Here is a 14,220-nt window from a genome sequence, read left to right as displayed (position 1 = left end):
AGAAAAATAGATTTGCACAAATCCATTGAGATATGAATGAGTAATTTGTCTCCCAAGTTACCCCACTTGAGATGAAATGGATTTCTCTTAAAACAGTACGTAAAGTGAAAAAAACTTTTCAAAAGGTGCACTGGTTCGAAACAATGCATTATGCCGAAAAAGCAGACCTTTCGAAATGTGCACTAGTTCGAAAACAGTGCATCATACCGAAAAAATATGACCTTTCGAAATAGGTACTGGTTCGAAACAGTACTTTATACCGAAATGGTGTGTCCTTTCGAAACATGTGATTTTTCAAAGAGTTGCTTACTTTTTTCCAAGAGTCACTGTGTTGTTTCGAAAGGCACCACTCACCTATAAATAGTAGATGAATTTGGAGAGAAAGACACACCAGATCACACAAAGTTCTGATCTTTCTCTTCTCCCTCTGTTCTTAGTCAAATAATATATTGTGTTCGCTGATTTTATAGAATTGAAGTATTAGCTTTCTATAGAAGGAAATCTGTTCTATCTTGGAATATAATTTTCCATCAACCTTCAAGCACCGTGAGGAAAAAAAATCTGTCTTAAGAACATAATGTATCTACACTAGCTTCAGATTTAACTAAGAAGTACAAAACACATACAAAACAAAAAGTTTGTATAGTTTGGTAATTGGTAAAAGTAAGTACAATTACGTTGTATATTCCTAACAATCCACTTCAACAATTTCGAAATCAAACATTCACATTGTGCAGCAAAAGGAGGCTAGAAAAACCATAACAAAATTGTTTAGCAGATAAAAGTGAGGCACATAGGAAAAAATTTATCATTGGCATGGTACACTTAACTTCCCTATCGTCCACTTAGGCGATTGCACTGAAACAGGAATGACAATAAATATGTCTGTTCGCTAGTGGAACAACATCCTTGGCAATGATACTGACAACATTCGCACTTGCTCTCCTCACAAAAAGACTGCACACAAAGAAACACTACTCTAAATGATTATCAACCACCAGACTTTTCAAGTCGATCTCAATACACTCAATAGTAAGTGCTCATTCCGATAACAACACGGAAGAAATAAAAGAAATGTCATAGAAAAGTTTAATCAGAGGACCTAATCAAATAGAACATCAACTACGTACACCCACAAGACCATAAGGGACCTAGGCAATCCACCATGAAAGAAGTCCATATATAATAGGAAGATAAAACCTTTGATAGACTTGAAAACCTATAAAGTTGATCAAAACTATAACTTCATAAACAAACTCTCATGGGATGGTCTAATGTCAAACCTTTAGCAATTCAATTACCATAACTAAACGCGTCAAATGCCAACTAATGTTATGTAAAAGAAGAAGAAGAATGAAGAATTGTAGTGTTAAATAGATAATGTTTTAATTAGATAGTATTTTAATTAAATAGTGGTCATCTAATTAAAACATTATTAAAACATTATCTATTAAAACAGTATGCAAAGTACTATTTTAATTAAATAGTGTTCATCCATGTTTTAATTGTAGTGTTAAATAGATAATGTTTCGAAGGGTCTGCATAGTACTGGGCACAAATAAAAATACCATTCTATTAATTTGCTGAGTTGTTAGGTTCTACTAAAGCCCTATTCCACCATATGTCATTTTGTTTCTAATTTGACTTAAACTAATATAAAATAGCGATTAAACAAAATCAGAACTATCATGCATTAAGCAAAATCAGTAACAACTATGCTACAAAAGGGAGTAGTAGATACTCTAAACTAATCACCAAAGCCAATGAAGAACATGATGATAGGTAACACTTGAATGTAATCTTTGAAGATGTTAAAAAAGATGCATACGTGGACACCAAGGCATAAATAGAGAAACCATCACTCACAATACAACTTTTTGTAACGGGGATCATTTCATGTACAGGCGGTGGTGGTGGAACTACAACACCAAGAACTTGATCTATTCACTCCTAAAGTGAAACTAAAATAAATTGAACTCATTATTATTTTAGTTTCACTTTAGGAGTGAATAGATCTTGGTGTGTTTATAGCAGTCCCTTTTGTATGTGGTTTCCAAAACAAATAATTCAATCTGATTTACATACAACATCAATAATATGAAACAATTATGATCTTTGCTCACTTTGAAAAGCGAAGGAGATACACATACTTGGAGACATTTTGTGTAGAGAAAACTAATAAATGTAGTTTTCTCTACACACAAAATGTCTCCAAGTATGTATATCTCCTTCGCTTTTCAAAGTGAGCAAAGATCAGAATCGTTTCATATTATTGATGTTGTATGTACCATCATATTGGTACCACCACAAGTGGACTTCGTTGGGGGCCTGGGGCCACTCACTTGTGCTGCCTACGAAAGCTGCTCACAGGCGCTTCCACTAGTGCTGCTTCAAGATCTGTACTATGAACTTCTAATTCCGTCATACAATGAAATAGCATACTATTATTTTTCTCCAAGTATACATATAATCAAGGGTGTAGTGTCATACATGTTCCATAGTTTGAGACTACCTTATACAAAAGAGGTCCATAGACCTTAATAATAAAAATTACACAAACTCAAACCAGGAAATGACATGAACCAAGCTTCATGGTTGTGGGGGAAAGATGCACGAAGAGGGAGATAAAACAACATCTTGCACAAACTTCCTTGGATTATTTGGATCACGAACCCAACGGATTTCACTCATATTAGGTGTCTCGACAAATGTCAAAGTAAACTCTCCTACCTTCTTAGTCTTCCCTCTCCTGCCCGCCCTCAACACCAGAAGGTTGTTCTGGTATGAGAAAATGCCATTAGTTAAACGGAGTATATCACCAGGATCAAATGCATCACACTCAGTTCCCCACAGCAGGAAGTGAACTGAGGCAGTGTTATCTGCAACCAAGGCTAAACAAGTCTCTTCCTAACCTTCTTTTGACAATTTATCATCCTTTTGTACTAGTATGAACTGTGTGTTTATTGTGTTCTGAGCAGAAACACTTGTCTTTTAGGACCACAATTTTTTCAAAGCGGCTACAACCTGAGGTTTAATAAAAAGAAATTTGGGGTTTATGATGTTTGAACTAGGGATCGATGACAACTTCTGAAGTTAACATGAAAAAGGTGAATTTGGGCCACACGTAAGAAAACGTTTAACGAACTTACCTCTCTAAAGCCCAAATTCAGTGGGTCCATTGGATAATTGAAAGACTGGCCCAGATTGTCTCAAAGTAGTTTAGATGTATCGAAATAAAAGGGTCAACAGATGGTTGGTAGATTATACTAGCATCTGCGAGAGCTAAGATAGTCACATATTTTCAATTAAAGGGCCCACAAAAAAAGTTGGGCCCTTAGTGGACTATCAAATAGTCACATATTTTCAATTAAAAGGTCCACCAAAAAAGCCCAATACTTCCATCACTGTTTCATGTTCAGTGCAATGTTCTAAAAATCAGTAGGCGGGAGATGGGGGAACGCCTAGCGCCTAGAGTCCTAGACGGACTAGGCGCCAGGTGGTTTTATTTAATTATTTAAATATATATGTAAAAATCATTAGGAGATTAAATCTACAAAAAATAGCATAAATGAAAGTGAAAAAAAAAAAACACGAGTGAAAGTTGCAGAATGTATACCTGAAAAAATCTTCCACCAAACTTCTTAATACCATAACCCAAATACACTTTATTAAATGACTTAAAATTAATAACCACACCATTTCTCATGTGAACATGTTTAGCGATTCAAGCTACTAAGTCCATTAGCAAAGATTTGACAGACCCAAGGTCAAACATTTGGTCAACAAAGGCTACTACGTGGGCTGGGCTTTTAACGTTAGGCCATTTACACATTGTGACTGGACACTCTAACTATTTGGGATGTGCTTTTTAGCCTCTTTACACCATTTGGATTGTTGGAATTTTTTAGTGGTGGATTTGGGATGGGTTTTTGCAACAGTGTCATACAGCACGGGCAAATACTAGTTTCAGAAAAATCTGAAGGGTTACATTTAGGCTAAAGCTAGTATGCACAGGGTGTGCTGGGCTGTGAACCACTCATTTACTAGACTTTGGTAAACAGCTAGGTTGTCTATCATCGTCATTTGTTTATACAACAAATTTTGATTCTGAAATTATTTGGGGCCAGTTACTCAGTTAGTAACGGAAATATGTGACCAATACATGGGGGTTTCCAAAGTAACCCAAAGTTGAACAATTTCTCATTCGTCAGTGTGCTTTAGAGCCACACGCACACACAGGTGCAGGTCACCCGATGTTATAGTCATTTAAACCTTCTTCTTTTGTTCTCCAAACACAACCAGAAAAGAACACCAAACTACACGTGGCTTAATTTTATTGATTGGTGTTACACTATAATTTCCCTTTATCTAATTGAAAATCACTCCAAGAATCAATTATAATTGCGATTGTAAAACTGCCGCCTTATGAAGGTCATTGAAAATCCAAATGAGTCAATTTCTTCTAACTAACAAAAACACCATTAGATTAGATATGAGGGTTCGTTCACGAAGGGGTTTCGAGTTCATAATTATGCCTTCCTAAATTGTTAATCTTCAGAAGATCAAAGGATGAGATAGAGTGTGGTATAAAGTATAATAAAGTATAATAATAATAAACAAAGTAGAAGGAGAACAAAAACTTACCGGATTCGTTAATTCAATTGTTGTTTCTCCTCTCCTATTTGAAAAGGGAAAAATGTGACTCCTTGAAAGCTGAATTTCGGAGAGAAGATGGGAGAGAGTTTACGAGATTGAATATAGGAGAAAGTGGCCCAGTCAATCGGACAGTCAGACCCAATCACATTTTGGGCCCCTATCTCTTTGGGGACAAAACCGTTCGCACCGCTCACCGGATAAGCTCACTGCCTACACATGACTTAAGGATAAGAAGCCCACCAAACTTAATACATAATTTCCAGTAGGCCGTTAGACTCATAGTATCTTTATATATATATATATATATATATATATATATATATATATATATATATATATATATATATATATATATATATATATATATATATATATAGGGGAGGGATAGGGGCACGAGGCACTATAGCCACATTATAACCACATCTATCTTAACCGTTCTATTCACTTCAATCCAACAATACTTAACTAAGAAATTTCATTTCAATTGAAACCTTTAACCTCTCTCTCTCTCCACCACCACCATTGTAAATTGAAAATTGGAATAACTCAAAAAATCAAACCCAAAATTTTCACCCCAAAATCAAACCCAAAATTTCCACCCCAAAATCAAAGCAATCAACCAACTATTTAGTTCGATTTCCAAAGACCCAAATTTGAAGAACTCATCTTAAAATTCAATTTGAAGGACCCATCTCTGATTTGGGGTTTAAAATTCGATTTGAACCCATTCTCGATTCTCACAAGGTATGTAATTTTTAAATTTTGAAATATTTGTTCAATTATTATTATTATTTTTTTTTTTTTCTAATTATGTAGTTTGTTTTGTTTTTCATTAAATTTGAGAAGTTAGGTTGCTAGGTTACATTTTGGTATAATTTTAGCTATTATAATTTAAGTAGTGATTTTTCTTTGTTGTTATTTTATCACGCATAAAATGGGATGATCTTTAAAGAACGTCTTGGTCTCATCTTGGTCATATCCTAGCTTTCTACTTTTACAAATTATTTAATATGAGAAACTAACCAATTTCATCACTCATAAAACTAATGAATATCTGCCTCGACAAAATGTCGGGAATAGAAACGGAGCTAGGAAATGTGCATGGGTTATAAGGAAAGGAAAATCCAATTTCATGGTTGTATGTACAATCTCTTTAGTTGCCTCCATTAATTTTTAATGTTTGTCATGTTGATAGTAATTTGAAGAAATTTATATGGTGTCTATTTGAACCGGTTTGACATGTTGTCGCTTTAAAGACTTATACTTGTTCCTATAGCCTTGTTATCCAAGTATCCCGTTGTTAGTCTGTTGTTCTTCTTCTTCCTTGTTGCTTTTTTTTTTTTTGTTTGGAACTCTTTGGATGTGGACTTCCAAGTCTTTTGATGGAAATTTATTTTTCATTTTGCAAATGATCCAGGAACTATAATCAAGGTTGGTGAAGGAACATTTGGAGAAGCTTTCAATCTTTGGTACAATGTTTTTGCAAGATAGTTCCATTCGATGGAGACTTATTGGTGAATGGTGAAGTCTGCGAAGGTATCCGAGAGATAATTTATCTATCCTTTGTATCGACTTATATGTTATAATTGCATGTAGAATTTTTAAAACTTTTGAAAAGAGTATATTGTTGGTAAAAGCCCTAATTTGGAACCACCGCAAGGTGGTTGGACATTTGGTTGACCGAGTCTTGAGTGATCAACTTTTGTCTTGGTCCTTTTGCAAATCTGAGAGAAGTTCATATCCTCGAGATTTTAGGAGGTAAAAAAAATAAAAAATAAAAAATAAATTAAATTGGGCAAAAGCGTGAACTTGGAACTCATACCTGAACCTGCTCTTGGTCCTCTATGATTAATCAGTGTTAGATAGAATTTATTTTGCATTTAACTTGTCCTAAAATGCTGCTTGTTTTGAACATCGAATTCTTTATTTCCTGCAGAAATTCAATACTGCAGCATATACATTCTAAGTGTGGTGGCTTGCCAGGAGAGATCGAGGCAGTAAGAGTATATAGTGGATGCAAACTTTGTTAAAGGAAATTCTGACAGCTTTGAAGCTTTGAAGATACATTCTGATAGCTTTGAAGATACATCTGATAGCTTTGTTAAAGTGTTTCTGACAATTTCTGGCAGCAGATACATTCTGACTGCTTTGAAGATTTTCATTTGGCAATCAAAGAAGCTGCAAAGAGTTCAAAAAGCTGAGGCAAAATCCCGCAGAGAGAAGATCAGCACCAAGAGGCAGCCTTGTTTTATGGTCGAGGGAGCCACCCTTGAAATTGTTAAAGGTGGTTACTGAAGCATCTTTGTTTGGTTAAGGAATTTCATCTTAGTTTTGATAATACTTTCCCAGGCATGGTTTAGAATATTTTTCTGTTTTGTGTTCATGTAACTGAATTCAAATACATCACATAAACATAATATTAGCTAATTTAATATTACAAGTAGGAATTATTTCAAATGGGCGATAATTAAGGCGAATGATATTTCAAGTGTGTAGAACCGCACATTACAAGCATCCGCTCGTAATGGTTTGGAATTTTCTCTCGAGGTTGGGAAACAATTTCACAGCCGCAAGAACAAAGGAATCTCCACTAAGAAGGCACAAATGAGCTTTTTCCAACCAAGAAAATCTCTAGGATGCTCATCATGGTTCCACAGATATTGCAAAGATACCTAATTTAGCTAGATCAAATTTTACATTATTGATTATTTTGACTAATAAAAATATTTCAAGGTCGGAGTAAAGAATTGACACACATCATTCAATGCATATAACCACAATTTGCCACATAATCAAATCAGCATTCATTCACAAATAGTTGAAACTAAGAATTAAACCCATTGAAAATAACAACGAAGAATCCAGTAGATTGATTTTCAAGAATGGTAACCAACATTACTTTTGTCTTCAACAGAAAAAGTCACTATAATGTACTTTTTGTACACACCAATGTAAAAAACATAACACCAATTGTTCCCTAGCTATCCTAAAAACCTAAAATATTCCTATCCCTATCCCTAAGCTTCTGCACAGAAATTTGTGTCTTCAAATAATCCCATGAGATAAGCTTCTGCAGCTTCTTGAAGTGCTAGCACAGCATGGCTCTGGAATCGCAAATTTGTCTACAAAACCAAAATCCCAAAAAACAAGCATACATCAATAAAAAAAGAACATGCATGTAATTTAACTGTAACTTGATAATGAGAAGTGATTTTTACCTTGAAGTCTTGTGCAATTTCACGAACCAAACGTTGGAACAGAAGCCCCGAGTCTACCTGATGGTTACCTACAGAGCAACAACATTCAAACCAGAAGCTACATCCAAAACAACTAAAGTCGAGCACTCTTCCGCAATTTCCACCAAAACCCAAACTTTGGATAACTCATCATCGACAACGCCACACGACATAATGAAAATCTCCTCCCTTTCACACCCAATACCCATTCTTAACATTGAGAAACCCATTATTTCCTCTCTCCTTTGAAAACACGTGTCTTACATTCAGCACGCCAGCAATCTTCATCTTTGTCAAATTTACCCATTAAAAAAAAATAGAATAATAATTAAGTCATCACTGTCTAGTTTAAATTAACAAAAAATGGAAACAGAGAGTAAAAAGGAGAATTACTGGTAAAGCAGATGAAGAGACAAAGTTGATACAAGGCTCCTTCTAAAAGTAACCTCATTGTTTCCGAAGCCTCTTCACTCGTCTGAAAACAAAAAAAAACAATTAACAACCAAACCCATTACTGGAATACCCCATAATAATCGCATTCCACGAAACCACATTATTCTCAGACATTCCATCAAACACTTTCCGTGAATTACCCAAGAGTCCAAATTTTCCATACATATCCACCGAACCTGTCTCTACAAACACATTCAATTCAACCCCACATCTAATTACCCAACAATGCATTATTTTCCCAATTTGAACCAACCCCAAGTTACCAAAAACCGGTAACACACTCGCCACAGTAACTTCATCCAGCATAAACCCCAAATCAAACATACAGTCATATTGAGTTTTTTGGATGCTGATATTTAATGAAAAACAAAACAAACTACATAATTAAGAAAAAAATAATAATAATTGAACAAATATTTCAAAATTTAAAAAATTACATACCTTGTGAGAATCGAGAATGAGTTCAAATCGAATTTTAAACCCCAAATCAGAGATGGGTCCTTCAAATTGAATTTTAAGATGGGTTCTTTAAATTTGGGTGCTGGAAATCGAACTAAATAGTTGGTTGATTGCTTTGATTTTGGGGTGGAAATTTTAGGTTTGATTTTGGGGTGAAAATTTTGGGTTTGATTTTTGAGTTATTTCAATTTTCAATTTACAGTGGTGGTGGAGGAGAGAGAGAGCGCGCGAGAGGTTAAGGGTTTTTTTTATCGCCGAATTGAAATGAAATTTCTTAGTTAAGTCGCGTCTGTTGGATTGAAGTGAATAGAACGGTTAAGATAGACTGTGGTTATAATGTGGCTACAGTGCCTGTGCCCCTATCCCTCCCCATATATATATATATATAATAGTAGTCTCTTTTCCTGGTCTCTGAAGGTGTCCACGTAATTAAATTTTAAGTATCCTTTTTACTCCCGACAATTTAGGCGAATCCTTTTGTTTACGTGAACAAAACAAAACCCAAAACCCTTTCTTTTCAATCATATCACGGTCTCCATACCAAAAAAAAATCGCATCTACGTGATATGTTTTCTTTTGTTTTTCCTTTTTTTTTATCAATACTTCAATAGCTTAGAATTTCGACGTCCTATGTTTTCTATAGAGTAGAATTCCAAACCCTGGTTTTGGTCTTCAAATTTCTACTTCAATTGGCGGAAGGTTTACTTGACAGCATACCAAAATTTCAGCAGTCAATAGTTTGGAAAAAAATCAATACTATGAAGAATGACTACGGTATAATAGTAGTCTCTTTTCCTGGTCTCTGAAGGTGTCCACGTAATTAAATTTTAAGTATCCTTTTTACTCCCAACAATTTAGGCGAATCCTTTTGTTTACGTGAACAAAACAAAACCCAAAACCCTTTCTTTTCAATCATATCACGGTCTCCATACCAAAAAAAAAAAAAAATCTATCTATTGATATGTTTTCTTTTGTTTTTTCCTTTTTTTTTTATCAATACTTCAATAGCTTAGAATTTCGACGTCCTATGTTTTCTATAGAGTAGAATTCCAAACCCTGGTTTTGGTCTTCAAATTTCTACTTCAATTGGCGGAAGGTTTACTTGACAGCATACCAAAATTTCAGCAGTCAATAGTTTGGAAAAAAAAAAATCAATACTATGAAGAATGACTACGGTATGGCACTATGGCATCAACAATCTAGCAGGTCCATGTGTTTGCCTCTCTACTTTGTTCAAAGACACAGGTTGTGTGTGCCATTCTTTTTTCTCTCTCTCTCGTCTTGTGGAAGTAACTCATCATTAACAAGAATGAGGGGAAATGGCAAGCTATTTAGTGCAGGAAGGGTGCATCTGTTGTATCCTCATAGTACAGAATCAGATAGCAAATGGTAGTCAAGATTTCTATCCAACTTAGCAAAGGAAGCAAAGTTTGGATGGAAGTAAGCACTATGACATTCTTAATTGGTAAGGGCTCCTAAACTGTTGAAAATATTTGTCCAGCCTAAAATTTGCTAGGTAAACTTTTTGTCAAGTGAACAGCCAAAACGTTCTGAGTATATGCAAAAGCTTATCCATTTAGGCTCTCTGATCATACCATTTAAAAAGCAAATATCATTGTAGTGGGCAAATATCGTGCCTTTAAATATTTTTATTTGATATTTCAAAACTCGAGATATTGACATGAGGGTCAATATCTCGGTATATTTCGTGGTTATTCCAAATATTTGAAAGTAAAAAAGGAGGAAGACAATAGACACGTGTCATGAGTTGATTGGGTCAAAGCTAATTGAAGACACAATATAAAGACTTGATGAAGTGAAAGAAGATTCATTCGATTATTCCCACAAAAATTATCAGAAATAGGAGAGAGAAAGATAGATTCAGAGTGATTGTAAAACCTTTATGATTGTTCAATAAAAGAGTTTCATTTACTTCATATCAGATTTACAATTTACTTCAACTTCATTCAAACCATCGTTTAATCTCAGTGATCTTAGAACAATTAAGAGAGATTGTTCTTAGACATCACATTGGCGTCGTCTGTGCATCGAGAACAAGGAAATTTAAAAGTTTTCTTCTTCTTTGATTTTGAATCCGTAGTCGTTCTGAGTTTGAGTAAAAGAAGAGTGAGTAGGGAATTGAGGATTGAATCATAATGACTCCAATGAAAAGAGCAAATAACAAGCGAGTGGATAATGATAATCAATTACAAACAAGGAATACAAGAGCATCAGTAAGTAAGAGATATCAAGAGGAAAATGTTGAAGTAGAAGTTTCACTTTAGGAAGTCTTGAAGAGGTTGAGAGAAGTGGAAAAACAGAATGTTATATTACTTAAAGAGAATCAAGAGATGAAGAATGCAAGTCCAAGTCAGGTTTTAAAAGATCTCCATGTGGAAGAGGAAGAGGCTTGTAGTTCAAAGTCAGTTAGTCACTACACAAAAAATGTATTAGCAAGAAACGAAAGAATTAGAGAAGCATCGCCGATACCTATAATTCCGATACCACATCCCATCACCAAAAAGATGATACAAGAGATTATGCAGAAGCAGTTAGGGAACCAGCTTCTCGAAAAGACTTCAGCATCGATAAGAAGATTGGCAGATGATGTCAGTAGGAATCCAATACATCAAAAGGTCGAGATGATGCCCATTCCACCTAAGTTCAAGATTCCTAAATATACTCAATACGATGGGACGTCAAATCCGATGGATCATCTATTTGGATATCAACACCAATTTTTGATATACCAAGGAACAACCTATCTAGATTCATTATTATGCAAGTCCTTCTTTTCAAGTTTGAAGGGGAAGGTGTTGAAGTGGTTATGTTCTCTGCAAGAGGGATCTATATCCTATTTTAGGGAGATTAAGGAAAAGTTTCTGACCAATTATGGTCATCAGCGAGTAAAACCAAAGCAAGTGCTTTTTAAGGAGATGGACACAGGTTGCTAAATTGGTTGTTCCATTAGGCGATCCAAACTTTTCTGACCGAGCAGCCTCTGTTATACGTTTCAGTGATCTTATAACCAAATGTAGCAAGATATGTTCGTGGGTCTCCCAAACAACGGAAAGCACTGAAGCTTTCAAAGTTTTTTTTTTTTTTTTTTTTTTTTTCTAGAAAGATTCAAACTCCATCTGCTTCTGAAGGTAGTCTACATGCTCCTTTTGAGATGCTTAATAGTCCAACGGTAAATCCAATAACCGATGAGACTTTACCATCTTATGAAGGCAGCCGATAAATGGTAAAACGATAGTTTTACCTACGTATAAGTAACGAGACTCAAACGCAAGTAAAACTAAAACTAAATTCATGCTTAATATTATCAAAGTTTTCTACCCTCGATGTTATTACAATATAGTTTGAATAAAAGATTCGTTCCACTCCTAGTTCTTTAGAATTCTAAGTTAACTACGATTATCAGTCTATCAAAGTTAATGAGAGTAACGATGGAATTATACTATGATGGGAAACTACTAATCAATATGCCAATAACGAAATGACGGAATTCAAATACTAACTTGACAATAGAGAATGAATTAGGAGAATTCGATTCCACCTTGATTCGACTTAATCAACTAACAAAGAAATGTCGTAATCCAAATTTCAATACTTTTGCATAACAAACTGGTATTTCTAATCCCTAATTATTCATGGCAATCTCTACCAAATAATAACTAGCATGTGAAGCAATCAAACCCATTCTCATGGTGAACTAATTACTTTCTAGAATTGAATAGATTATCATGACGATTTCTAAGCTAACAAAATCAAGTTTTCATCAAGGCTTCTTCAAACCCCTCTAATGGAGGTTTTAGCCTTGAGTCATTAAACTATCATTTCTATATGAATTTAAGCAAGACATGATATAAAGATTATAAATTTACTATATTGATCTAATCAAGAATTCAAAACTAAATTAACAACTAAGAAATGATTAATAACTAAATGATTGAAATTAGATCTAAGTGATTTAATAATTAAAACTAGATTATGAGTAACAAACTAACTTTATTGATCTAATGAAATAAAAGAGTATTGATTCAACAACTAAATTAAAAACAAGGTAATAAAACTAATTAATGGAGTCTAAGCTAATTTATTTTCTAATCTAGGTCTAGCTTATGAGTCTGCCTCTTTTCCTCCTTTCAAGAAGAGAAACAGATCCCCAATTCGTGCATGGGCCTGGAGCCATGTTTTGGGCCGGAAAATCTAGCCCAATACCCAATTTCTTCAGTCTACAGAGTCTTTTTCAGCTGGATTTAATTTCAACAGACTTTTCCTCTACTTTTGCTTCTCTGATTGGGTTAAAGTTTGGACCATTGGAAAGCTCTTTCCAAGACGGTCGTTTTGACATAAGGTAGGCCCAATTCCAAGGTCTGAGTCTAAAGATACGGTCTTCGAAAGTTCTGCTGATTTTTGTGCGCTGTTTCTGCCCGCATTGACTTTGACTTTTCAGCTTTGACCGAGCTTTAAAGATGTTTTTTCTCCTTGAATATTGGCATTTTATCAAAGAACTTCTTAGCAACCAACTCTTGCTCCTTTATCTCGCAAAAGTGACACATTTCTACACATAATTGACTCCAATTCCTGAAATACATAAAAACACGTAATCAGCATTAACTCTTATTTATTACTCACATAATTGGTCTAAAAGTATTATTGTTAAGGGGTTAAAACTACAGTTTTGGGCTTTTATCAAACCACCCCCAAACAACATTTTGCTTGTCCTAAAGCAAATATGAGATATTAGAATAAGTGACCAAAAATGGAGTTCTAACTAATCTCGTTTCGCCAAGTGCGATTGCATTGACCATATGCAACAAGACCTTAAACCACTAGAAATTCCCAGTGGACGAGTTATAGCCTCGTGAGAGTTTTCTAGTGAAGGTACTCACAAATTTCATCTATACTACAACGACTAAGAAATAGAACTATTGTTTCCTTATTTATGTCTCAATTATCTTTACATCTCACTAGCAGTGAATACAGAATGATCAAGTTGAAACCTAAGCTACTATATGCATAATCATCAATCATCTACGAATAAACATATATACAATGAGTAATACTATGAAATGCACTAGCATGTCCATTTCTGAAACTTTGGAATAAGCGTCCTTAAGTAGGTCTTCACATAAATGTCATGACAAAAACACTCTGATTTTTCTGCTCAAGTTTCGCTACTCCAGTGTGCAGTGGGCACACTTTACCTTACAATCTCAATGACACACAAGGAAGCCAAAGTCGATCAAACACATCTGCCACTTACTATCACACTAACCTATTCCTAATTGAGCTGGAGGTCTTATTTAGGTGTTGCGGGGATTAGGAGATGGTTTGAGAAGGAAGGAAATGGATATTCAAAAAGAACAAGTCTGAGATAATAGGGTCTTCATATTACGTAACTAGAGAA

General features: G+C 34.7%; 1 long non-coding RNA gene across 1 annotated transcript; it reads right to left on the bottom strand.

Moving 5' to 3' along the window:
• Positions 1–2,424: 2,424 nt before the first annotated feature.
• On the bottom strand, positions 2,425–4,912 carry LOC147504055 (uncharacterized). The gene is made up of 2 exons (XR_015192907.1): positions 4,645–4,912; positions 2,425–3,024 (listed from the first exon to the last, which is right to left on the bottom strand). It is a non-coding gene; the product is annotated as an uncharacterized LOC147504055 (long non-coding RNA).
• Positions 4,913–14,220: the final 9,308 nt, after the last annotated feature.

This window comes from Coptis chinensis, chromosome 4 (genome assembly GCF_015680905.1).
Source record: "Coptis chinensis isolate HL-2020 chromosome 4, ASM1568090v1, whole genome shotgun sequence".
NCBI lineage: Eukaryota > Viridiplantae > Streptophyta > Magnoliopsida > Ranunculales > Ranunculaceae > Coptis > Coptis chinensis.
The sequence above is the reverse complement of the archived record's forward strand: the minus strand, read 5'-3'. Positions and strand labels throughout refer to the sequence as shown.